This window comes from Schistocerca americana, chromosome 5, assembly GCF_021461395.2.
Source record: "Schistocerca americana isolate TAMUIC-IGC-003095 chromosome 5, iqSchAmer2.1, whole genome shotgun sequence".
Taxonomy (NCBI): Eukaryota; Metazoa; Arthropoda; class Insecta; order Orthoptera; family Acrididae; genus Schistocerca; species Schistocerca americana.
Genome location: NC_060123.1, coordinates 125,277,651 through 125,300,635, shown reverse-complemented (window position 1 = coordinate 125,300,635; position 22,985 = coordinate 125,277,651). Strand labels below are relative to the sequence as shown.

The 22,985-nt window shown below is 49.9% G+C and overlaps 39 non-coding genes across 39 annotated transcripts; all 39 read left to right on the top strand.

Annotated features, from left to right (window-relative positions):
* Positions 1–27: 27 nt before the first annotated feature.
* Trnat-cgu lies at positions 28–99 on the top strand. Its single transcript has one exon. It is a non-coding gene; the product is annotated as a tRNA-Thr (tRNA).
* A 333-nt stretch (positions 100–432) lies between these two features.
* Positions 433–506, top strand: Trnan-guu. The gene has a single exon. It is a non-coding gene; the product is annotated as a tRNA-Asn (tRNA).
* Positions 507–1,195: 689 nt separating this feature from the next.
* Positions 1,196–1,267, top strand: Trnat-cgu. Its single transcript has one exon. It is a non-coding gene; the product is annotated as a tRNA-Thr (tRNA).
* A 333-nt stretch (positions 1,268–1,600) lies between these two features.
* On the top strand, positions 1,601–1,674 carry Trnan-guu. The gene has a single exon. It is a non-coding gene; the product is annotated as a tRNA-Asn (tRNA).
* Positions 1,675–2,363: 689 nt separating this feature from the next.
* Positions 2,364–2,435, top strand: Trnat-cgu. Its single transcript has one exon. It is a non-coding gene; the product is annotated as a tRNA-Thr (tRNA).
* Positions 2,436–2,768: 333 nt separating this feature from the next.
* On the top strand, positions 2,769–2,842 carry Trnan-guu. Its single transcript has one exon. It is a non-coding gene; the product is annotated as a tRNA-Asn (tRNA).
* A 689-nt stretch (positions 2,843–3,531) lies between these two features.
* Positions 3,532–3,603, top strand: Trnat-cgu. The gene has a single exon. It is a non-coding gene; the product is annotated as a tRNA-Thr (tRNA).
* A 333-nt stretch (positions 3,604–3,936) lies between these two features.
* On the top strand, positions 3,937–4,010 carry Trnan-guu. Its single transcript has one exon. It is a non-coding gene; the product is annotated as a tRNA-Asn (tRNA).
* Positions 4,011–4,699: 689 nt separating this feature from the next.
* Positions 4,700–4,771, top strand: Trnat-cgu. Its single transcript has one exon. It is a non-coding gene; the product is annotated as a tRNA-Thr (tRNA).
* Positions 4,772–5,104: 333 nt separating this feature from the next.
* Positions 5,105–5,178, top strand: Trnan-guu. The gene has a single exon. It is a non-coding gene; the product is annotated as a tRNA-Asn (tRNA).
* A 689-nt stretch (positions 5,179–5,867) lies between these two features.
* Positions 5,868–5,939, top strand: Trnat-cgu. Its single transcript has one exon. It is a non-coding gene; the product is annotated as a tRNA-Thr (tRNA).
* Positions 5,940–6,272: 333 nt separating this feature from the next.
* Positions 6,273–6,346, top strand: Trnan-guu. Its single transcript has one exon. It is a non-coding gene; the product is annotated as a tRNA-Asn (tRNA).
* Positions 6,347–7,035: 689 nt separating this feature from the next.
* Positions 7,036–7,107, top strand: Trnat-cgu. Its single transcript has one exon. It is a non-coding gene; the product is annotated as a tRNA-Thr (tRNA).
* Positions 7,108–7,441: 334 nt separating this feature from the next.
* Trnan-guu lies at positions 7,442–7,515 on the top strand. Its single transcript has one exon. It is a non-coding gene; the product is annotated as a tRNA-Asn (tRNA).
* A 689-nt stretch (positions 7,516–8,204) lies between these two features.
* Positions 8,205–8,276, top strand: Trnat-cgu. Its single transcript has one exon. It is a non-coding gene; the product is annotated as a tRNA-Thr (tRNA).
* A 333-nt stretch (positions 8,277–8,609) lies between these two features.
* On the top strand, positions 8,610–8,683 carry Trnan-guu. The gene has a single exon. It is a non-coding gene; the product is annotated as a tRNA-Asn (tRNA).
* A 689-nt stretch (positions 8,684–9,372) lies between these two features.
* Positions 9,373–9,444, top strand: Trnat-cgu. The gene has a single exon. It is a non-coding gene; the product is annotated as a tRNA-Thr (tRNA).
* Positions 9,445–9,777: 333 nt separating this feature from the next.
* On the top strand, positions 9,778–9,851 carry Trnan-guu. The gene has a single exon. It is a non-coding gene; the product is annotated as a tRNA-Asn (tRNA).
* A 713-nt stretch (positions 9,852–10,564) lies between these two features.
* Positions 10,565–10,638, top strand: Trnan-guu. The gene has a single exon. It is a non-coding gene; the product is annotated as a tRNA-Asn (tRNA).
* Positions 10,639–11,327: 689 nt separating this feature from the next.
* On the top strand, positions 11,328–11,399 carry Trnat-cgu. The gene has a single exon. It is a non-coding gene; the product is annotated as a tRNA-Thr (tRNA).
* Positions 11,400–11,732: 333 nt separating this feature from the next.
* Trnan-guu lies at positions 11,733–11,806 on the top strand. Its single transcript has one exon. It is a non-coding gene; the product is annotated as a tRNA-Asn (tRNA).
* Positions 11,807–12,519: 713 nt separating this feature from the next.
* Positions 12,520–12,593, top strand: Trnan-guu. Its single transcript has one exon. It is a non-coding gene; the product is annotated as a tRNA-Asn (tRNA).
* A 689-nt stretch (positions 12,594–13,282) lies between these two features.
* Positions 13,283–13,354, top strand: Trnat-cgu. The gene has a single exon. It is a non-coding gene; the product is annotated as a tRNA-Thr (tRNA).
* Positions 13,355–13,687: 333 nt separating this feature from the next.
* Trnan-guu lies at positions 13,688–13,761 on the top strand. Its single transcript has one exon. It is a non-coding gene; the product is annotated as a tRNA-Asn (tRNA).
* A 689-nt stretch (positions 13,762–14,450) lies between these two features.
* Positions 14,451–14,522, top strand: Trnat-cgu. The gene has a single exon. It is a non-coding gene; the product is annotated as a tRNA-Thr (tRNA).
* A 333-nt stretch (positions 14,523–14,855) lies between these two features.
* Trnan-guu lies at positions 14,856–14,929 on the top strand. The gene has a single exon. It is a non-coding gene; the product is annotated as a tRNA-Asn (tRNA).
* Positions 14,930–15,618: 689 nt separating this feature from the next.
* On the top strand, positions 15,619–15,690 carry Trnat-cgu. Its single transcript has one exon. It is a non-coding gene; the product is annotated as a tRNA-Thr (tRNA).
* A 333-nt stretch (positions 15,691–16,023) lies between these two features.
* On the top strand, positions 16,024–16,097 carry Trnan-guu. The gene has a single exon. It is a non-coding gene; the product is annotated as a tRNA-Asn (tRNA).
* A 689-nt stretch (positions 16,098–16,786) lies between these two features.
* On the top strand, positions 16,787–16,858 carry Trnat-cgu. The gene has a single exon. It is a non-coding gene; the product is annotated as a tRNA-Thr (tRNA).
* A 333-nt stretch (positions 16,859–17,191) lies between these two features.
* Positions 17,192–17,265, top strand: Trnan-guu. The gene has a single exon. It is a non-coding gene; the product is annotated as a tRNA-Asn (tRNA).
* Positions 17,266–17,954: 689 nt separating this feature from the next.
* Positions 17,955–18,026, top strand: Trnat-cgu. Its single transcript has one exon. It is a non-coding gene; the product is annotated as a tRNA-Thr (tRNA).
* A 333-nt stretch (positions 18,027–18,359) lies between these two features.
* Positions 18,360–18,433, top strand: Trnan-guu. The gene has a single exon. It is a non-coding gene; the product is annotated as a tRNA-Asn (tRNA).
* A 689-nt stretch (positions 18,434–19,122) lies between these two features.
* On the top strand, positions 19,123–19,194 carry Trnat-cgu. Its single transcript has one exon. It is a non-coding gene; the product is annotated as a tRNA-Thr (tRNA).
* Positions 19,195–19,527: 333 nt separating this feature from the next.
* Trnan-guu lies at positions 19,528–19,601 on the top strand. Its single transcript has one exon. It is a non-coding gene; the product is annotated as a tRNA-Asn (tRNA).
* A 689-nt stretch (positions 19,602–20,290) lies between these two features.
* Positions 20,291–20,362, top strand: Trnat-cgu. Its single transcript has one exon. It is a non-coding gene; the product is annotated as a tRNA-Thr (tRNA).
* A 333-nt stretch (positions 20,363–20,695) lies between these two features.
* Positions 20,696–20,769, top strand: Trnan-guu. The gene has a single exon. It is a non-coding gene; the product is annotated as a tRNA-Asn (tRNA).
* Positions 20,770–21,458: 689 nt separating this feature from the next.
* Trnat-cgu lies at positions 21,459–21,530 on the top strand. The gene has a single exon. It is a non-coding gene; the product is annotated as a tRNA-Thr (tRNA).
* Positions 21,531–21,863: 333 nt separating this feature from the next.
* On the top strand, positions 21,864–21,937 carry Trnan-guu. The gene has a single exon. It is a non-coding gene; the product is annotated as a tRNA-Asn (tRNA).
* A 689-nt stretch (positions 21,938–22,626) lies between these two features.
* Positions 22,627–22,698, top strand: Trnat-cgu. The gene has a single exon. It is a non-coding gene; the product is annotated as a tRNA-Thr (tRNA).
* Positions 22,699–22,985: the final 287 nt, after the last annotated feature.

The window sequence follows — 22,985 nt, the reverse complement described above, 5'->3', positions numbered from 1 at the left end:
GGGATAGCTCACAAACGCTAAGCTGCCGCCTTCTTAGCTCAGTGGTAGAGCACTGGTCTCGTAAACCAGGGGTCGTGAGTTCGAACCTCACAGAAGGCATTCATTTTTTAAACCTTCCTGCAAGGAGCGGAGCTATCTCGAGCAGCATCTAACACATGGCAGTACACTGAATGAAAGGGATGTTCTACAACCTATGACAAGTATTCTACTGGCCTCAGAGGTTTTCTGAATGCATAGGCAGAACATTGGTTTGTATGCATTTTGTAGTATAATGTCATGCTTGGCGATGTCATTCGTTTACGAGCCTCGCTACAGTGTGCATGCACGTTATCCATGTGAAGAGGCGTAAGCAAATGCTACCATTCTGCGAGATTCCTGCAGAAGGTATACGAATTGCGTTGATATACAGAGCACAAGGGAGCCAAAGTCAAGGCCTCCGTGGCGCAATCGGCTAGCGCGTTCGGCTGTTAACCGAAAGGTTGGTGGTTCGAGCCCACCCGGGGGCGAAATCGTTTTAACCGGCACCGAGGTGAGGGCATACGTCAACTTTGTTAGAGATACACAGCTAGTGTGACAATTTGGCTGCGTTTGAGTGATGCCACAGAGCCTTATACACATTCAGCCAAGTGACACTGTAGGTAAAAACATGGCCCTACACAGACGTTCTGCTGTTTTCCTTTTTATTCGTCATGTGTGACACTGCAGTAGAGGGACGCCCGCTACAAAAGACGTATTCTTTACATTCAATTTCAGCATATACGTCGCGAGTGCCATATGACAGGGCCTGTCTCTCGATGTCGATTTGTATTTGGTGTGTCTTAAGTGTCGGTCTGCAGTAGGCCGCTGTTGGCCGAGCGACGTGCAGTCGCCTTACATGAAGCCCCATGGGCAACGCCAGTGCCACTGTGGACAACAGCGCACTGTAGCCAGAGAGAGGAGCCGAAAGGCGCATTTCGCAGTCGAGCCACGCTATCCCACAAGCTGTGCACTAGGTCAGGATTGTGCAGACCGCTAACTTTTGGTGGGCCGACGCTCGTCGTCGATCGTAAGGGCGAAACATTCAAGAGATTTGGAAAACGGCAATGTGGACACCCCCAGCAGCAGCTGTGTGCCAAATCCGATATCTGGTCGAGGGCTGCAAGATTCAGTATGATGAAGTAACAATTTGGGGATAGCTCACAAACGCTAAGCTGCCGCCTTCTTAGCTCAGTGGTAGAGCACTGGTCTCGTAAACCAGGGGTCGTGAGTTCGAACCTCACAGAAGGCATTCATTTTTTAAACCTTCCTGCAAGGAGCGGAGCTATCTCGAGCAGCATCTAACACATGGCAGTACACTGAATGAAAGGGATGTTCTACAACCTATGACAAGTATTCTACTGGCCTCAGAGGTTTTCTGAATGCATAGGCAGAACATTGGTTTGTATGCATTTTGTAGTATAATGTCATGCTTGGCGATGTCATTCGTTTACGAGCCTCGCTACAGTGTGCATGCACGTTATCCATGTGAAGAGGCGTAAGCAAATGCTACCATTCTGCGAGATTCCTGCAGAAGGTATACGAATTGCGTTGATATACAGAGCACAAGGGAGCCAAAGTCAAGGCCTCCGTGGCGCAATCGGCTAGCGCGTTCGGCTGTTAACCGAAAGGTTGGTGGTTCGAGCCCACCCGGGGGCGAAATCGTTTTAACCGGCACCGAGGTGAGGGCATACGTCAACTTTGTTAGAGATACACAGCTAGTGTGACAATTTGGCTGCGTTTGAGTGATGCCACAGAGCCTTATACACATTCAGCCAAGTGACACTGTAGGTAAAAACATGGCCCTACACAGACGTTCTGCTGTTTTCCTTTTTATTCGTCATGTGTGACACTGCAGTAGAGGGACGCCCGCTACAAAAGACGTATTCTTTACATTCAATTTCAGCATATACGTCGCGAGTGCCATATGACAGGGCCTGTCTCTCGATGTCGATTTGTATTTGGTGTGTCTTAAGTGTCGGTCTGCAGTAGGCCGCTGTTGGCCGAGCGACGTGCAGTCGCCTTACATGAAGCCCCATGGGCAACGCCAGTGCCACTGTGGACAACAGCGCACTGTAGCCAGAGAGAGGAGCCGAAAGGCGCATTTCGCAGTCGAGCCACGCTATCCCACAAGCTGTGCACTAGGTCAGGATTGTGCAGACCGCTAACTTTTGGTGGGCCGACGCTCGTCGTCGATCGTAAGGGCGAAACATTCAAGAGATTTGGAAAACGGCAATGTGGACACCCCCAGCAGCAGCTGTGTGCCAAATCCGATATCTGGTCGAGGGCTGCAAGATTCAGTATGATGAAGTAACAATTTGGGGATAGCTCACAAACGCTAAGCTGCCGCCTTCTTAGCTCAGTGGTAGAGCACTGGTCTCGTAAACCAGGGGTCGTGAGTTCGAACCTCACAGAAGGCATTCATTTTTTAAACCTTCCTGCAAGGAGCGGAGCTATCTCGAGCAGCATCTAACACATGGCAGTACACTGAATGAAAGGGATGTTCTACAACCTATGACAAGTATTCTACTGGCCTCAGAGGTTTTCTGAATGCATAGGCAGAACATTGGTTTGTATGCATTTTGTAGTATAATGTCATGCTTGGCGATGTCATTCGTTTACGAGCCTCGCTACAGTGTGCATGCACGTTATCCATGTGAAGAGGCGTAAGCAAATGCTACCATTCTGCGAGATTCCTGCAGAAGGTATACGAATTGCGTTGATATACAGAGCACAAGGGAGCCAAAGTCAAGGCCTCCGTGGCGCAATCGGCTAGCGCGTTCGGCTGTTAACCGAAAGGTTGGTGGTTCGAGCCCACCCGGGGGCGAAATCGTTTTAACCGGCACCGAGGTGAGGGCATACGTCAACTTTGTTAGAGATACACAGCTAGTGTGACAATTTGGCTGCGTTTGAGTGATGCCACAGAGCCTTATACACATTCAGCCAAGTGACACTGTAGGTAAAAACATGGCCCTACACAGACGTTCTGCTGTTTTCCTTTTTATTCGTCATGTGTGACACTGCAGTAGAGGGACGCCCGCTACAAAAGACGTATTCTTTACATTCAATTTCAGCATATACGTCGCGAGTGCCATATGACAGGGCCTGTCTCTCGATGTCGATTTGTATTTGGTGTGTCTTAAGTGTCGGTCTGCAGTAGGCCGCTGTTGGCCGAGCGACGTGCAGTCGCCTTACATGAAGCCCCATGGGCAACGCCAGTGCCACTGTGGACAACAGCGCACTGTAGCCAGAGAGAGGAGCCGAAAGGCGCATTTCGCAGTCGAGCCACGCTATCCCACAAGCTGTGCACTAGGTCAGGATTGTGCAGACCGCTAACTTTTGGTGGGCCGACGCTCGTCGTCGATCGTAAGGGCGAAACATTCAAGAGATTTGGAAAACGGCAATGTGGACACCCCCAGCAGCAGCTGTGTGCCAAGTCCGATATCTGGTCGAGGGCTGCAAGATTCAGTATGATGAAGTAACAATTTGGGGATAGCTCACAAACGCTAAGCTGCCGCCTTCTTAGCTCAGTGGTAGAGCACTGGTCTCGTAAACCAGGGGTCGTGAGTTCGAACCTCACAGAAGGCATTCATTTTTTAAACCTTCCTGCTAGGAGCGGAGCTATCTCGAGCAGCATCTAACACATGGCAGTACACTGAATGAAAGGGATGTTCTACAACCTATGACAAGTATTCTACTGGCCTCAGAGGTTTTCTGAATGCATAGGCAGAACATTGGTTTGTATGCATTTTGTAGTATAATGTCATGCTTGGCGATGTCATTCGTTTACGAGCCTCGCTACAGTGTGCATGCACGTTATCCATGTGAAGAGGCGTAAGCAAATGCTACCATTCTGCGAGATTCCTGCAGAAGGTATACGAATTGCGTTGATATACAGAGCACAAGGGAGCCAAAGTCAAGGCCTCCGTGGCGCAATCGGCTAGCGCGTTCGGCTGTTAACCGAAAGGTTGGTGGTTCGAGCCCACCCGGGGGCGAAATCGTTTTAACCGGCACCGAGGTGAGGGCATACGTCAACTTTGTTAGAGATACACAGCTAGTGTGACAATTTGGCTGCGTTTGAGTGATGCCACAGAGCCTTATACACATTCAGCCAAGTGACACTGTAGGTAAAAACATGGCCCTACACAGACGTTCTGCTGTTTTCCTTTTTATTCGTCATGTGTGACACTGCAGTAGAGGGACGCCCGCTACAAAAGACGTATTCTTTACATTCAATTTCAGCATATACGTCGCGAGTGCCATATGACAGGGCCTGTCTCTCGATGTCGATTTGTATTTGGTGTGTCTTAAGTGTCGGTCTGCAGTAGGCCGCTGTTGGCCGAGCGACGTGCAGTCGCCTTACATGAAGCCCCATGGGCAACGCCAGTGCCACTGTGGACAACAGCGCACTGTAGCCAGAGAGAGGAGCCGAAAGGCGCATTTCGCAGTCGAGCCACGCTATCCCACAAGCTGTGCACTAGGTCAGGATTGTGCAGACCGCTAACTTTTGGTGGGCCGACGCTCGTCGTCGATCGTAAGGGCGAAACATTCAAGAGATTTGGAAAACGGCAATGTGGACACCCCCAGCAGCAGCTGTGTGCCAAATCCGATATCTGGTCGAGGGCTGCAAGATTCAGTATGATGAAGTAACAATTTGGGGATAGCTCACAAACGCTAAGCTGCCGCCTTCTTAGCTCAGTGGTTGAGCACTGGTCTCGTAAACCAGGGGTCGTGAGTTCGAACCTCACAGAAGGCATTCATTTTTTAAACCTTCCTGCAAGGAGCGGAGCTATCTCGAGCAGCATCTAACACATGGCAGTACACTGAATGAAAGGGATGTTCTACAACCTATGACAAGTATTCTACTGGCCTCAGAGGTTTTCTGAATGCATAGGCAGAACATTGGTTTGTATGCATTTTGTAGTATAATGTCATGCTTGGCGATGTCATTCGTTTACGAGCCTCGCTACAGTGTGCATGCACGTTATCCATGTGAAGAGGCGTAAGCAAATGCTACCATTCTGCGAGATTCCTGCAGAAGGTATACGAATTGCGTTGATATACAGAGCACAAGGGAGCCAAAGTCAAGGCCTCCGTGGCGCAATCGGCTAGCGCGTTCGGCTGTTAACCGAAAGGTTGGTGGTTCGAGCCCACCCGGGGGCGAAATCGTTTTAACCGGCACCGAGGTGAGGGCATACGTCAACTTTGTTAGAGATACACAGCTAGTGTGACAATTTGGCTGCGTTTGAGTGATGCCACAGAGCCTTATACACATTCAGCCAAGTGACACTGTAGGTAAAAACATGGCCCTACACAGACGTTCTGCTGTTTTCCTTTTTATTCGTCATGTGTGACACTGCAGTAGAGGGACGCCCGCTACAAAAGACGTATTCTTTACATTCAATTTCAGCATATACGTCGCGAGTGCCATATGACAGGGCCTGTCTCTCGATGTCGATTTGTATTTGGTGTGTCTTAAGTGTCGGTCTGCAGTAGGCCGCTGTTGGCCGAGCGACGTGCAGTCGCCTTACATGAAGCCCCATGGGCAACGCCAGTGCCACTGTGGACAACAGCGCACTGTAGCCAGAGAGAGGAGCCGAAAGGCGCATTTCGCAGTCGAGCCACGCTATCCCACAAGCTGTGCACTAGGTCAGGATTGTGCAGACCGCTAACTTTTGGTGGGCCGACGCTCGTCGTCGATCGTAAGGGCGAAACATTCAAGAGATTTGGAAAACGGCAATGTGGACACCCCCAGCAGCAGCTGTGTGCCAAATCCGATATCTGGTCGAGGGCTGCAAGATTCAGTATGATGAAGTAACAATTTGGGGATAGCTCACAAACGCTAAGCTGCCGCCTTCTTAGCTCAGTGGTTGAGCACTGGTCTCGTAAACCAGGGGTCGTGAGTTCGAACCTCACAGAAGGCATTCATTTTTTAAACCTTCCTGCAAGGAGCGGAGCTATCTCGAGCAGCATCTAACACATGGCAGTACACTGAATGAAAGGGATGTTCTACAACCTATGACAAGTATTCTACTGGCCTCAGAGGTTTTCTGAATGCATAGGCAGAACATTGGTTTGTATGCATTTTGTAGTATAATGTCATGCTTGGCGATGTCATTCGTTTACGAGCCTCGCTACAGTGTGCATGCACGTTATCCATGTGAAGAGGCGTAAGCAAATGCTACCATTCTGCGAGATTCCTGCAGAAGGTATACGAATTGCGTTGATATACAGAGCACAAGGGAGCCAAAGTCAAGGCCTCCGTGGCGCAATCGGCTAGCGCGTTCGGCTGTTAACCGAAAGGTTGGTGGTTCGAGCCCACCCGGGGGCGAAATCGTTTTAACCGGCACCGAGGTGAGGGCATACGTCAACTTTGTTAGAGATACACAGCTAGTGTGACAATTTGGCTGCGTTTGAGTGATGCCACAGAGCCTTATACACATTCAGCCAAGTGACACTGTAGGTAAAAACATGGCCCTACACAGACGTTCTGCTGTTTTCCTTTTTATTCGTCATGTGTGACACTGCAGTAGAGGGACGCCCGCTACAAAAGACGTATTCTTTACATTCAATTTCAGCATATACGTCGCGAGTGCCATATGACAGGGCCTGTCTCTCGATGTCGATTTGTATTTGGTGTGTCTTAAGTGTCGGTCTGCAGTAGGCCGCTGTTGGCCGAGCGACGTGCAGTCGCCTTACATGAAGCCCCATGGGCAACGCCAGTGCCACTGTGGACAACAGCGCACTGTAGCCAGAGAGAGGAGCCGAAAGGCGCATTTCGCAGTCGAGCCACGCTATCCCACAAGCTGTGCACTAGGTCAGGATTGTGCAGACCGCTAACTTTTGGTGGGCCGACGCTCGTCGTCGATCGTAAGGGCGAAACATTCAAGAGATTTGGAAAACGGCAATGTGGACACCCCCAGCAGCAGCTGTGTGCCAAATCCGATATCTGGTCGAGGGCTGCAAGATTCAGTATGATGAAGTAACAATTTGGGGATAGCTCACAAACGCTAAGCTGCCGCCTTCTTAGCTCAGTGGTAGAGCACTGGTCTCGTAAACCAGGGGTCGTGAGTTCGAACCTCACAGAAGGCATTCATTTTTTTAAACCTTCCTGCAAGGAGCGGAGCTATCTCGAGCAGCATCTAACACATGGCAGTACACTGAATGAAAGGGATGTTCTACAACCTATGACAAGTATTCTACTGGCCTCAGAGGTTTTCTGAATGCATAGGCAGAACATTGGTTTGTATGCATTTTGTAGTATAATGTCATGCTTGGCGATGTCATTCGTTTACGAGCCTCGCTACAGTGTGCATGCACGTTATCCATGTGAAGAGGCGTAAGCAAATGCTACCATTCTGCGAGATTCCTGCAGAAGGTATACGAATTGCGTTGATATACAGAGCACAAGGGAGCCAAAGTCAAGGCCTCCGTGGCGCAATCGGCTAGCGCGTTCGGCTGTTAACCGAAAGGTTGGTGGTTCGAGCCCACCCGGGGGCGAAATCGTTTTAACCGGCACCGAGGTGAGGGCATACGTCAACTTTGTTAGAGATACACAGCTAGTGTGACAATTTGGCTGCGTTTGAGTGATGCCACAGAGCCTTATACACATTCAGCCAAGTGACACTGTAGGTAAAAACATGGCCCTACACAGACGTTCTGCTGTTTTCCTTTTTATTCGTCATGTGTGACACTGCAGTAGAGGGACGCCCGCTACAAAAGACGTATTCTTTACATTCAATTTCAGCATATACGTCGCGAGTGCCATATGACAGGGCCTGTCTCTCGATGTCGATTTGTATTTGGTGTGTCTTAAGTGTCGGTCTGCAGTAGGCCGCTGTTGGCCGAGCGACGTGCAGTCGCCTTACATGAAGCCCCATGGGCAACGCCAGTGCCACTGTGGACAACAGCGCACTGTAGCCAGAGAGAGGAGCCGAAAGGCGCATTTCGCAGTCGAGCCACGCTATCCCACAAGCTGTGCACTAGGTCAGGATTGTGCAGACCGCTAACTTTTGGTGGGCCGACGCTCGTCGTCGATCGTAAGGGCGAAACATTCAAGAGATTTCAAAAACGGCAATGTGGACACCCCCAGCAGCAGCTGTGTGCCAAATCCGATATCTGGTCGAGGGCTGCAAGATTCAGTATGATGAAGTAACAATTTGGGGATAGCTCACAAACGCTAAGCTGCCGCCTTCTTAGCTCAGTGGTTGAGCACTGGTCTCGTAAACCAGGGGTCGTGAGTTCGAACCTCACAGAAGGCATTCATTTTTTAAACCTTCCTGCAAGGAGCGGAGCTATCTCGAGCAGCATCTAACACATGGCAGTACACTGAATGAAAGGGATGTTCTACAACCTATGACAAGTATTCTACTGGCCTCAGAGGTTTTCTGAATGCATAGGCAGAACATTGGTTTGTATGCATTTTGTAGTATAATGTCATGCTTGGCGATGTCATTCGTTTACGAGCCTCGCTACAGTGTGCATGCACGTTATCCATGTGAAGAGGCGTAAGCAAATGCTACCATTCTGCGAGATTCCTGCAGAAGGTATACGAATTGCGTTGATATACAGAGCACAAGGGAGCCAAAGTCAAGGCCTCCGTGGCGCAATCGGCTAGCGCGTTCGGCTGTTAACCGAAAGGTTGGTGGTTCGAGCCCACCCGGGGGCGAAATCGTTTTAACCGGCACCGAGGTGAGGGCATACGTCAACTTTGTTAGAGATACACAGCTAGTGTGACAATTTGGCTGCGTTTGAGTGATGCCACAGAGCCTTATACACATTCAGCCAAGTGACACTGTAGGTAAAAACATGGCCCTACACAGACGTTCTGCTGTTTTCCTTTTTATTCGTCATGTGTGACACTGCAGTAGAGGGACGCCCGCTACAAAAGACGTATTCTTTACATTCAATTTCAGCATATACGTCGCGAGTGCCATATGACAGGGCCTGTCTCTCGATGTCGATTTGTATTTGGTGTGTCTTAAGTGTCGGTCTGCAGTAGGCCGCTGTTGGCCGAGCGACGTGCAGTCGCCTTACATGAAGCCCCATGGGCAACGCCAGTGCCACTGTGGACAACAGCGCACTGTAGCCAGAGAGAGGAGCCGAAAGGCGCATTTCGCAGTCGAGCCACGCTATCCCACAAGCTGTGCACTAGGTCAGGATTGTGCAGACCGCTAACTTGTGGTGGGCCGACGCTCGTCGTCGATCGTAAGGGCGAAACATTCAAGAGATTTGGAAAACGGCAATGTGGACACCCCCAGCAGCAGCTGTGTGCCAAATCCGATATCTGGTCGAGGGCTGCAAGATTCAGTATGATGAAGTAACAATTTGGGGATAGCTCACAAACGCTAAGCTGCCGCCTTCTTAGCTCAGTGGTTGAGCACTGGTCTCGTAAACCAGGGGTCGTGAGTTCGAACCTCACAGAAGGCATTCATTTTTTAAACCTTCCTGCAAGGAGCGGAGCTATCTCGAGCAGCATCTAACACATGGCAGTACACTGAATGAAAGGGATGTTCTACAACCTATGACAAATATTCTACTGGCCTCAGAGGTTTTCTGAATGCATAGGCAGAACATTGGTTTGTATGCATTTTGTAGTATAATGTCATGCTTGGCGATGTCATTCGTTTACGAGCCTCGCTACAGTGTGCATGCACGTTATCCATGTGAAGAGGCGTAAGCAAATGCTACCATTCTGCGAGATTCCTGCAGAAGGTATACGAATTGCGTTGATATACAGAGCACAAGGGAGCCAAAGTCAAGGCCTCCGTGGCGCAATCGGCTAGCGCGTTCGGCTGTTAACCGAAAGGTTGGTGGTTCGAGCCCACCCGGGGGCGAAATCGTTTTAACCGGCACCGAGGTGAGGGCATACGTCAACTTTGTTAGAGATACACAGCTAGTGTGACAATTTGGCTGCGTTTGAGTGATGCCACAGAGCCTTATACACATTCAGCCAAGTGACACTGTAGGTAAAAACATGGCCCTACACAGACGTTCTGCTGTTTTCCTTTTTATTCGTCATGTGTGACACTGCAGTAGAGGGACGCCCGCTACAAAAGACGTATTCTTTACATTCAATTTCAGCATATACGTCGCGAGTGCCATATGACAGGGCCTGTCTCTCGATGTCGATTTGTATTTGGTGTGTCTTAAGTGTCGGTCTGCAGTAGGCCGCTGTTGGCCGAGCGAGTCGTGAGTTCGAACCTCACAGAAGGCATTCATTTTTTAAACCTTCCTGCAAGGAGCGGAGCTATCTCGAGCAGCATCTAACACATGGCAGTACACTGAATGAAAGGGATGTTCTACAACCTATGACAAGTATTCTACTGGCCTCAGAGGTTTTCTGAATGCATAGGCAGAACATTGGTTTGTATGCATTTTGTAGTATAATGTCATGCTTGGCGATGTCATTCGTTTACGAGCCTCGCTACAGTGTGCATGCACGTTATCCATGTGAAGAGGCGTAAGCAAATGCTACCATTCTGCGAGATTCCTGCAGAAGGTATACGAATTGCGTTGATATACAGAGCACAAGGGAGCCAAAGTCAAGGCCTCCGTGGCGCAATCGGCTAGCGCGTTCGGCTGTTAACCGAAAGGTTGGTGGTTCGAGCCCACCCGGGGGCGAAATCGTTTTAACCGGCACCGAGGTGAGGGCATACGTCAACTTTGTTAGAGATACACAGCTAGTGTGACAATTTGGCTGCGTTTGAGTGATGCCACAGAGCCTTATACACATTCAGCCAAGTGACACTGTAGGTAAAAACATGGCCCTACACAGACGTTCTGCTGTTTTCCTTTTTATTCGTCATGTGTGACACTGCAGTAGAGGGACGCCCGCTACAAAAGACGTATTCTTTACATTCAATTTCAGCATATACGTCGCGAGTGCCATATGACAGGGCCTGTCTCTCGATGTCGATTTGTATTTGGTGTGTCTTAAGTGTCGGTCTGCAGTAGGCCGCTGTTGGCCGAGCGACGTGCAGTCGCCTTACATGAAGCCCCATGGGCAACGCCAGTGCCACTGTGGACAACAGCGCACTGTAGCCAGAGAGAGGAGCCGAAAGGCGCATTTCGCAGTCGAGCCACGCTATCCCACAAGCTGTGCACTAGGTCAGGATTGTGCAGACCGCTAACTTGTGGTGGGCCGACGCTCGTCGTCGATCGTAAGGGCGAAACATTCAAGAGATTTGGAAAACGGCAATGTGGACACCCCCAGCAGCAGCTGTGTGCCAAATCCGATATCTGGTCGAGGGCTGCAAGATTCAGTATGATGAAGTAACAATTTGGGGATAGCTCACAAACGCTAAGCTGCCGCCTTCTTAGCTCAGTGGTTGAGCACTGGTCTCGTAAACCAGGGGTCGTGAGTTCGAACCTCACAGAAGGCATTCATTTTTTAAACCTTCCTGCAAGGAGCGGAGCTATCTCGAGCAGCATCTAACACATGGCAGTACACTGAATGAAAGGGATGTTCTACAACCTATGACAAGTATTCTACTGGCCTCAGAGGTTTTCTGAATGCATAGGCAGAACATTGGTTTGTATGCATTTTGTAGTATAATGTCATGCTTGGCGATGTCATTCGTTTACGAGCCTCGCTACAGTGTGCATGCACGTTATCCATGTGAAGAGGCGTAAGCAAATGCTACCATTCTGCGAGATTCCTGCAGAAGGTATACGAATTGCGTTGATATACAGAGCACAAGGGAGCCAAAGTCAAGGCCTCCGTGGCGCAATCGGCTAGCGCGTTCGGCTGTTAACCGAAAGGTTGGTGGTTCGAGCCCACCCGGGGGCGAAATCGTTTTAACCGGCACCGAGGTGAGGGCATACGTCAACTTTGTTAGAGATACACAGCTAGTGTGACAATTTGGCTGCGTTTGAGTGATGCCACAGAGCCTTATACACATTCAGCCAAGTGACACTGTAGGTAAAAACATGGCCCTACACAGACGTTCTGCTGTTTTCCTTTTTATTCGTCATGTGTGACACTGCAGTAGAGGGACGCCCGCTACAAAAGACGTATTCTTTACATTCAATTTCAGCATATACGTCGCGAGTGCCATATGACAGGGCCTGTCTCTCGATGTCGATTTGTATTTGGTGTGTCTTAAGTGTCGGTCTGCAGTAGGCCGCTGTTGGCCGAGCGAGTCGTGAGTTCGAACCTCACAGAAGGCATTCATTTTTTAAACCTTCCTGCAAGGAGCGGAGCTATCTCGAGCAGCATCTAACACATGGCAGTACACTGAATGAAAGGGATGTTCTACAACCTATGACAAGTATTCTACTGGCCTCAGAGGTTTTCTGAATGCATAGGCAGAACATTGGTTTGTATGCATTTTGTAGTATAATGTCATGCTTGGCGATGTCATTCGTTTACGAGCCTCGCTACAGTGTGCATGCACGTTATCCATGTGAAGAGGCGTAAGCAAATGCTACCATTCTGCGAGATTCCTGCAGAAGGTATACGAATTGCGTTGATATACAGAGCACAAGGGAGCCAAAGTCAAGGCCTCCGTGGCGCAATCGGCTAGCGCGTTCGGCTGTTAACCGAAAGGTTGGTGGTTCGAGCCCACCCGGGGGCGAAATCGTTTTAACCGGCACCGAGGTGAGGGCATACGTCAACTTTGTTAGAGATACACAGCTAGTGTGACAATTTGGCTGCGTTTGAGTGATGCCACAGAGCCTTATACACATTCAGCCAAGTGACACTGTAGGTAAAAACATGGCCCTACACAGACGTTCTGCTGTTTTCCTTTTTATTCGTCATGTGTGACACTGCAGTAGAGGGACGCCCGCTACAAAAGACGTATTCTTTACATTCAATTTCAGCATATACGTCGCGAGTGCCATATGACAGGGCCTGTCTCTCGATGTCGATTTGTATTTGGTGTGTCTTAAGTGTCGGTCTGCAGTAGGCCGCTGTTGGCCGAGCGACGTGCAGTCGCCTTACATGAAGCCCCATGGGCAACGCCAGTGCCACTGTGGACAACAGCGCACTGTAGCCAGAGAGAGGAGCCGAAAGGCGCATTTCGCAGTCGAGCCACGCTATCCCACAAGCTGTGCACTAGGTCAGGATTGTGCAGACCGCTAACTTTTGGTGGGCCGACGCTCGTCGTCGATCGTAAGGGCGAAACATTCAAGAGAATTGGAAAACGGCAATGTGGACACCCCCAGCAGCAGCTGTGTGCCAAATCCGATATCTGGTCGAGGGCTGCAAGATTCAGTATGATGAAGTAACAATTTGGGGATAGCTCACAAACGCTAAGCTGCCGCCTTCTTAGCTCAGTGGTAGAGCACTGGTCTCGTAAACCAGGGGTCGTGAGTTCGAACCTCACAGAAGGCATTCATTTTTTAAACCTTCCTGCAAGGAGCGGAGCTATCTCGAGCAGCATCTAACACATGGCAGTACACTGAATGAAAGGGATGTTCTACAACCTATGACAAGTATTCTACTGGCCTCAGAGGTTTTCTGAATGCATAGGCAGAACATTGGTTTGTATGCATTTTGTAGTATAATGTCATGCTTGGCGATGTCATTCGTTTACGAGCCTCGCTACAGTGTGCATGCACGTTATCCATGTGAAGAGGCGTAAGCAAATGCTACCATTCTGCGAGATTCCTGCAGAAGGTATACGAATTGCGTTGATATACAGAGCACAAGGGAGCCAAAGTCAAGGCCTCCGTGGCGCAATCGGCTAGCGCGTTCGGCTGTTAACCGAAAGGTTGGTGGTTCGAGCCCACCCGGGGGCGAAATCGTTTTAACCGGCACCGAGGTGAGGGCATACGTCAACTTTGTTAGAGATACACAGCTAGTGTGACAATTTGGCTGCGTTTGAGTGATGCCACAGAGCCTTATACACATTCAGCCAAGTGACACTGTAGGTAAAAACATGGCCCTACACAGACGTTCTGCTGTTTTCCTTTTTATTCGTCATGTGTGACACTGCAGTAGAGGGACGCCCGCTACAAAAGACGTATTCTTTACATTCAATTTCAGCATATACGTCGCGAGTGCCATATGACAGGGCCTGTCTCTCGATGTCGATTTGTATTTGGTGTGTCTTAAGTGTCGGTCTGCAGTAGGCCGCTGTTGGCCGAGCGACGTGCAGTCGCCTTACATGAAGCCCCATGGGCAACGCCAGTGCCACTGTGGACAACAGCGCACTGTAGCCAGAGAGAGGAGCCGAAAGGCGCATTTCGCAGTCGAGCCACGCTATCCCACAAGCTGTGCACTAGGTCAGGATTGTGCAGACCGCTAACTTTTGGTGGGCCGACGCTCGTCGTCGATCGTAAGGGCGAAACATTCAAGAGAATTGGAAAACGGCAATGTGGACACCCCCAGCAGCAGCTGTGTGCCAAATCCGATATCTGGTCGAGGGCTGCAAGATTCAGTATGATGAAGTAACAATTTGGGGATAGCTCACAAACGCTAAGCTGCCGCCTTCTTAGCTCAGTGGTAGAGCACTGGTCTCGTAAACCAGGGGTCGTGAGTTCGAACCTCACAGAAGGCATTCATTTTTTAAACCTTCCTGCAAGGAGCGGAGCTATCTCGAGCAGCATCTAACACATGGCAGTACACTGAATGAAAGGGATGTTCTACAACCTATGACAAGTATTCTACTGGCCTCAGAGGTTTTCTGAATGCATAGGCAGAACATTGGTTTGTATGCATTTTGTAGTATAATGTCATGCTTGGCGATGTCATTCGTTTACGAGCCTCGCTACAGTGTGCATGCACGTTATCCATGTGAAGAGGCGTAAGCAAATGCTACCATTCTGCGAGATTCCTGCAGAAGGTATACGAATTGCGTTGATATACAGAGCACAAGGGAGCCAAAGTCAAGGCCTCCGTGGCGCAATCGGCTAGCGCGTTCGGCTGTTAACCGAAAGGTTGGTGGTTCGAGCCCACCCGGGGGCGAAATCGTTTTAACCGGCACCGAGGTGAGGGCATACGTCAACTTTGTTAGAGATACACAGCTAGTGTGACAATTTGGCTGCGTTTGAGTGATGCCACAGAGCCTTATACACATTCAGCCAAGTGACACTGTAGGTAAAAACATGGCCCTACACAGACGTTCTGCTGTTTTCCTTTTTATTCGTCATGTGTGACACTGCAGTAGAGGGACGCCCGCTACAAAAGACGTATTCTTTACATTCAATTTCAGCATATACGTCGCGAGTGCCATATGACAGGGCCTGTCTCTCGATGTCGATTTGTATTTGGTGTGTCTTAAGTGTCGGTCTGCAGTAGGCCGCTGTTGGCCGAGCGACGTGCAGTCGCCTTACATGAAGCCCCATGGGCAACGCCAGTGCCACTGTGGACAACAGCGCACTGTAGCCAGAGAGAGGAGCCGAAAGGCGCATTTCGCAGTCGAGCCACGCTATCCCACAAGCTGTGCACTAGGTCAGGATTGTGCAGACCGCTAACTTTTGGTGGGCCGACGCTCGTCGTCGATCGTAAGGGCGAAACATTCAAGAGAATTGGAAAACGGCAATGTGGACACCCCCAGCAGCAGCTGTGTGCCAAATCCGATATCTGGTCGAGGGCTGCAAGATTCAGTATGATGAAGTAACAATTTGGGGATAGCTCACAAACGCTAAGCTGCCGCCTTCTTAGCTCAGTGGTAGAGCACTGGTCTCGTAAACCAGGGGTCGTGAGTTCGAACCTCACAGAAGGCATTCATTTTTTAAACCTTCCTGCAAGGAGCGGAGCTATCTCGAGCAGCATCTAACACATGGCAGTACACTGAATGAAAGGGATGTTCTACAACCTATGACAAGTATTCTACTGGCCTCAGAGGTTTTCTGAATGCATAGGCAGAACATTGGTTTGTATGCATTTTGTAGTATAATGTCATGCTTGGCGATGTCATTCGTTTACGAGCCTCGCTACAGTGTGCATGCACGTTATCCATGTGAAGAGGCGTAAGCAAATGCTACCATTCTGCGAGATTCCTGCAGAAGGTATACGAATTGCGTTGATATACAGAGCACAAGGGAGCCAAAGTCAAGGCCTCCGTGGCGCAATCGGCTAGCGCGTTCGGCTGTTAACCGAAAGGTTGGTGGTTCGAGCCCACCCGGGGGCGAAATCGTTTTAACCGGCACCGAGGTGAGGGCATACGTCAACTTTGTTAGAGATACACAGCTAGTGTGACAATTTGGCTGCGTTTGAGTGATGCCACAGAGCCTTATACACATTCAGCCAAGTGACACTGTAGGTAAAAACATGGCCCTACACAGACGTTCTGCTGTTTTCCTTTTTATTCGTCATGTGTGACACTGCAGTAGAGGGACGCCCGCTACAAAAGACGTATTCTTTACATTCAATTTCAGCATATACGTCGCGAGTGCCATATGACAGGGCCTGTCTCTCGATGTCGATTTGTATTTGGTGTGTCTTAAGTGTCGGTCTGCAGTAGGCCGCTGTTGGCCGAGCGACGTGCAGTCGCCTTACATGAAGCCCCATGGGCAACGCCAGTGCCACTGTGGACAACAGCGCACTGTAGCCAGAGAGAGGAGCCGAAAGGCGCATTTCGCAGTCGAGCCACGCTATCCCACAAGCTGTGCACTAGGTCAGGATTGTGCAGACCGCTAACTTTTGGTGGGCCGACGCTCGTCGTCGATCGTAAGGGCGAAACATTCAAGAGAATTGGAAAACGGCAATGTGGACACCCCCAGCAGCAGCTGTGTGCCAAATCCGATATCTGGTCGAGGGCTGCAAGATTCAGTATGATGAAGTAACAATTTGGGGATAGCTCACAAACGCTAAGCTGCCGCCTTCTTAGCTCAGTGGTAGAGCACTGGTCTCGTAAACCAGGGGTCGTGAGTTCGAACCTCACAGAAGGCATTCATTTTTTAAACCTTCCTGCAAGGAGCGGAGCTATCTCGAGCAGCATCTAACACATGGCAGTACACTGAATGAAAGGGATGTTCTACAACCTATGACAAGTATTCTACTGGCCTCAGAGGTTTTCTGAATGCATAGGCAGAACATTGGTTTGTATGCATTTTGTAGTATAATGTCATGCTTGGCGATGTCATTCGTTTACGAGCCTCGCTACAGTGTGCATGCACGTTATCCATGTGAAGAGGCGTAAGCAAATGCTACCATTCTGCGAGATTCCTGCAGAAGGTATACGAATTGCGTTGATATACAGAGCACAAGGGAGCCAAAGTCAAGGCCTCCGTGGCGCAATCGGCTAGCGCGTTCGGCTGTTAACCGAAAGGTTGGTGGTTCGAGCCCACCCGGGGGCGAAATCGTTTTAACCGGCACCGAGGTGAGGGCATACGTCAACTTTGTTAGAGATACACAGCTAGTGTGACAATTTGGCTGCGTTTGAGTGATGCCACAGAGCCTTATACACATTCAGCCAAGTGACACTGTAGGTAAAAACATGGCCCTACACAGACGTTCTGCTGTTTTCCTTTTTATTCGTCATGTGTGACACTGCAGTAGAGGGACGCCCGCTACAAAAGACGTATTCTTTACATTCAATTTCAGCATATACGTCGCGAGTGCCATATGACAGGGCCTGTCTCTCGATGTCGATTTGTATTTGGTGTGTCTTAAGTGTCGGTCTGCAGTAGGCCGCTGTTGGCCGAGCGACGTGCAGTCGCCTTACATGAAGCCCCATGGGCAACGCCAGTGCCACTGTGGACAACAGCGCACTGTAGCCAGAGAGAGGAGCCGAAAGGCGCATTTCGCAGTCGAGCCACGCTATCCCACAAGCTGTGCACTAGGTCAGGATTGTGCAGACCGCTAACTTTTGGTGGGCCGACGCTCGTCGTCGATCGTAAGGGCGAAACATTCAAGAGAATTGGAAAACGGCAATGTGGACACCCCCAGCAGCAGCTGTGTGCCAAATCCGATATCTGGTCGAGGGCTGCAAGATTCAGTATGATGAAGTAACAATTTGGGGATAGCTCACAAACGCTAAGCTGCCGCCTTCTTAGCTCAGTGGTAGAGCACTGGTCTCGTAAACCAGGGGTCGTGAGTTCGAACCTCACAGAAGGCATTCATTTTTTAAACCTTCCTGCAAGGAGCGGAGCTATCTCGAGCAGCATCTAACACATGGCAGTACACTGAATGAAAGGGATGTTCTACAACCTATGACAAGTATTCTACTGGCCTCAGAGGTTTTCTGAATGCATAGGCAGAACATTGGTTTGTATGCATTTTGTAGTATAATGTCATGCTTGGCGATGTCATTCGTTTACGAGCCTCGCTACAGTGTGCATGCACGTTATCCATGTGAAGAGGCGTAAGCAAATGCTACCATTCTGCGAGATTCCTGCAGAAGGTATACGAATTGCGTTGATATACAGAGCACAAGGGAGCCAAAGTCAAGGCCTCCGTGGCGCAATCGGCTAGCGCGTTCGGCTGTTAACCGAAAGGTTGGTGGTTCGAGCCCACCCGGGGGCGAAATCGTTTTAACCGGCACCGAGGTGAGGGCATACGTCAACTTTGTTAGAGATACACAGCTAGTGTGACAATTTGGCTGCGTTTGAGTGATGCCACAGAGCCTTATACACATTCAGCCAAGTGACACTGTAGGTAAAAACATGGCCCTACACAGACGTTCTGCTGTTTTCCTTTTTATTCGTCATGTGTGACACTGCAGTAGAGGGACGCCCGCTACAAAAGACGTATTCTTTACATTCAATTTCAGCATATACGTCGCGAGTGCCATATGACAGGGCCTGTCTCTCGATGTCGATTTGTATTTGGTGTGTCTTAAGTGTCGGTCTGCAGTAGGCCGCTGTTGGCCGAGCGACGTGCAGTCGCCTTACATGAAGCCCCATGGGCAACGCCAGTGCCACTGTGGACAACAGCGCACTGTAGCCAGAGAGAGGAGCCGAAAGGCGCATTTCGCAGTCGAGCCACGCTATCCCACAAGCTGTGCACTAGGTCAGGATTGTGCAGACCGCTAACTTTTGGTGGGCCGACGCTCGTCGTCGATCGTAAGGGCGAAACATTCAAGAGAATTGGAAAACGGCAATGTGGACACCCCCAGCAGCAGCTGTGTGCCAAATCCGATATCTGGTCGAGGGCTGCAAGATTCAGTATGATGAAGTAACAATTTGGGGATAGCTCACAAACGCTAAGCTGCCGCCTTCTTAGCTCAGTGGTAGAGCACTGGTCTCGTAAACCAGGGGTCGTGAGTTCGAACCTCACAGAAGGCATTCATTTTTTAAACCTTCCTGCAAGGAGCGGAGCTATCTCGAGCAGCATCTAACACATGGCAGTACACTGAATGAAAGGGATGTTCTACAACCTATGACAAGTATTCTACTGGCCTCAGAGGTTTTCTGAATGCATAGGCAGAACATTGGTTTGTATGCATTTTGTAGTATAATGTCATGCTTGGCGATGTCATTCGTTTACGAGCCTCGCTACAGTGTGCATGCACGTTATCCATGTGAAGAGGCGTAAGCAAATGCTACCATTCTGCGAGATTCCTGCAGAAGGTATACGAATTGCGTTGATATACAGAGCACAAGGGAGCCAAAGTCAAGGCCTCCGTGGCGCAATCGGCTAGCGCGTTCGGCTGTTAACCGAAAGGTTGGTGGTTCGAGCCCACCCGGGGGCGAAATCGTTTTAACCGGCACCGAGGTGAGGGCATACGTCAACTTTGTTAGAGATACACAGCTAGTGTGACAATTTGGCTGCGTTTGAGTGATGCCACAGAGCCTTATACACATTCAGCCAAGTGACACTGTAGGTAAAAACATGGCCCTACACAGACGTTCTGCTGTTTTCCTTTTTATTCGTCATGTGTGACACTGCAGTAGAGGGACGCCCGCTACAAAAGACGTATTCTTTACATTCAATTTCAGCATATACGTCGCGAGTGCCATATGACAGGGCCTGTCTCTCGATGTCGATTTGTATTTGGTGTGTCTTAAGTGTCGGTCTGCAGTAGGCCGCTGTTGGCCGAGCGACGTGCAGTCGCCTTACATGAAGCCCCATGGGCAACGCCAGTGCCACTGTGGACAACAGCGCACTGTAGCCAGAGAGAGGAGCCGAAAGGCGCATTTCGCAGTCGAGCCACGCTATCCCACAAGCTGTGCACTAGGTCAGGATTGTGCAGACCGCTAACTTGTGGTGGGCCGACGCTCGTCGTCGATCGTAAGGGCGAAACATTCAAGAGAATTGGAAAACGGCAATGTGGACACCCCCAGCAGCAGCTGTGTGCCAAATCCGATATCTGGTCGAGGGCTGCAAGATTCAGTATGATGAAGTAACAATTTGGGGATAGCTCACAAACGCTAAGCTGCCGCCTTCTTAGCTCAGTGGTAGAGCACTGGTCTCGTAAACCAGGGGTCGTGAGTTCGAACCTCACAGAAGGCATTCATTTTTTAAACCTTCCTGCAAGGAGCGGAGCTATCTCGAGCAGCATCTAACACATGGCAGTACACTGAATGAAAGGGATGTTCTACAACCTATGACAAGTATTCTACTGGCCTCAGAGGTTTTCTGAATGCATAGGCAGAACATTGGTTTGTATGCATTTTGTAGTATAATGTCATGCTTGGCGATGTCATTCGTTTACGAGCCTCGCTACAGTGTGCATGCACGTTATCCATGTGAAGAGGCGTAAGCAAATGCTACCATTCTGCGAGATTCCTGCAGAAGGTATACGAATTGCGTTGATATACAGAGCACAAGGGAGCCAAAGTCAAGGCCTCCGTGGCGCAATCGGCTAGCGCGTTCGGCTGTTAACCGAAAGGTTGGTGGTTCGAGCCCACCCGGGGGCGAAATCGTTTTAACCGGCACCGAGGTGAGGGCATACGTCAACTTTGTTAGAGATACACAGCTAGTGTGACAATTTGGCTGCGTTTGAGTGATGCCACAGAGCCTTATACACATTCAGCCAAGTGACACTGTAGGTAAAAACATGGCCCTACACAGACGTTCTGCTGTTTTCCTTTTTATTCGTCATGTGTGACACTGCAGTAGAGGGACGCCCGCTACAAAAGACGTATTCTTTACATTCAATTTCAGCATATACGTCGCGAGTGCCATATGACAGGGCCTGTCTCTCGATGTCGATTTGTATTTGGTGTGTCTTAAGTGTCGGTCTGCAGTAGGCCGCTGTTGGCCGAGCGACGTGCAGTCGCCTTACATGAAGCCCCATGGGCAACGCCAGTGCCACTGTGGACAACAGCGCACTGTAGCCAGAGAGAGGAGCCGAAAGGCGCATTTCGCAGTCGAGCCACGCTATCCCACAAGCTGTGCACTAGGTCAGGATTGTGCAGACCGCTAACTTTTGGTGGGCCGACGCTCGTCGTCGATCGTAAGGGCGAAACATTCAAGAGAATTGGAAAACGGCAATGTGGACACCCCCAGCAGCAGCTGTGTGCCAAATCCGATATCTGGTCGAGGGCTGCAAGATTCAGTATGATGAAGTAACAATTTGGGGATAGCTCACAAACGCTAAGCTGCCGCCTTCTTAGCTCAGTGGTAGAGCACTGGTCTCGTAAACCAGGGGTCGTGAGTTCGAACCTCACAGAAGGCATTCATTTTTTAAACCTTCCTGCAAGGAGCGGAGCTATCTCGAGCAGCATCTAACACATGGCAGTACACTGAATGAAAGGGATGTTCTACAACCTATGACAAGTATTCTACTGGCCTCAGAGGTTTTCTGAATGCATAGGCAGAACATTGGTTTGTATGCATTTTGTAGTATAATGTCATGCTTGGCGATGTCATTCGTTTACGAGCCTCGCTACAGTGTGCATGCACGTTATCCATGTGAAGAGGCGTAAGCAAATGCTACCATTCTGCGAGATTCCTGCAGAAGGTATACGAATTGCGTTGATATACAGAGCACAAGGGAGCCAAAGTCAAGGCCTCCGTGGCGCAATCGGCTAGCGCGTTCGGCTGTTAACCGAAAGGTTGGTGGTTCGAGCCCACCCGGGGGCGAAATCGTTTTAACCGGCACCGAGGTGAGGGCATACGTCAACTTTGTTAGAGATACACAGCTAGTGTGACAATTTGGCTGCGTTTGAGTGATGCCACAGAGCCTTATACACATTCAGCCAAGTGACACTGTAGGTAAAAACATGGCCCTACACAGACGTTCTGCTGTTTTCCTTTTTATTCGTCATGTGTGACACTGCAGTAGAGGGACGCCCGCTACAAAAGACGTATTCTTTACATTCAATTTCAGCATATACGTCGCGAGTGCCATATGACAGGGCCTGTCTCTCGATGTCGATTTGTATTTGGTGTGTCTTAAGTGTCGGTCTGCAGTAGGCCGCTGTTGGCCGAGCGACGTGCAGTCGCCTTACATGAAGCCCCATGGGCAACGCCAGTGCCACTGTGGACAACAGCGCACTGTAGCCAGAGAGAGGAGCCGAAAGGCGCATTTCGCAGTCGAGCCACGCTATCCCACAAGCTGTGCACTAGGTCAGGATTGTGCAGACCGCTAACTTTTGGTGGGCCGACGCTCGTCGTCGATCGTAAGGGCGAAACATTCAAGAGATTTGGAAAACGGCAATGTGGACACCCCCAGCAGCAGCTGTGTGCCAAATCCGATATCTGGTCGAGGGCTGCAAGATTCAGTATGATGAAGTAACAATTTGGGGATAGCTCACAAACGCTAAGCTGCCGCCTTCTTAGCTCAGTGGTAGAGCACTGGTCTCGTAAACCAGGGGTCGTGAGTTCGAACCTCACAGAAGGCATTCATTTTTTAAACCTTCCTGCAAGGAGCGGAGCTATCTCGAGCAGCATCTAACACATGGCAGTACACTGAATGAAAGGGATGTTCTACAACCTATGACAAGTATTCTACTGGCCTCAGAGGTTTTCTGAATGCATAGGCAGAACATTGGTTTGTATGCATTTTGTAGTATAATGTCATGCTTGGCGATGTCATTCGTTTACGAGCCTCGCTACAGTGTGCATGCACGTTATCCATGTGAAGAGGCGTAAGCAAATGCTACCATTCTGCGAGATTCCTGCAGAAGGT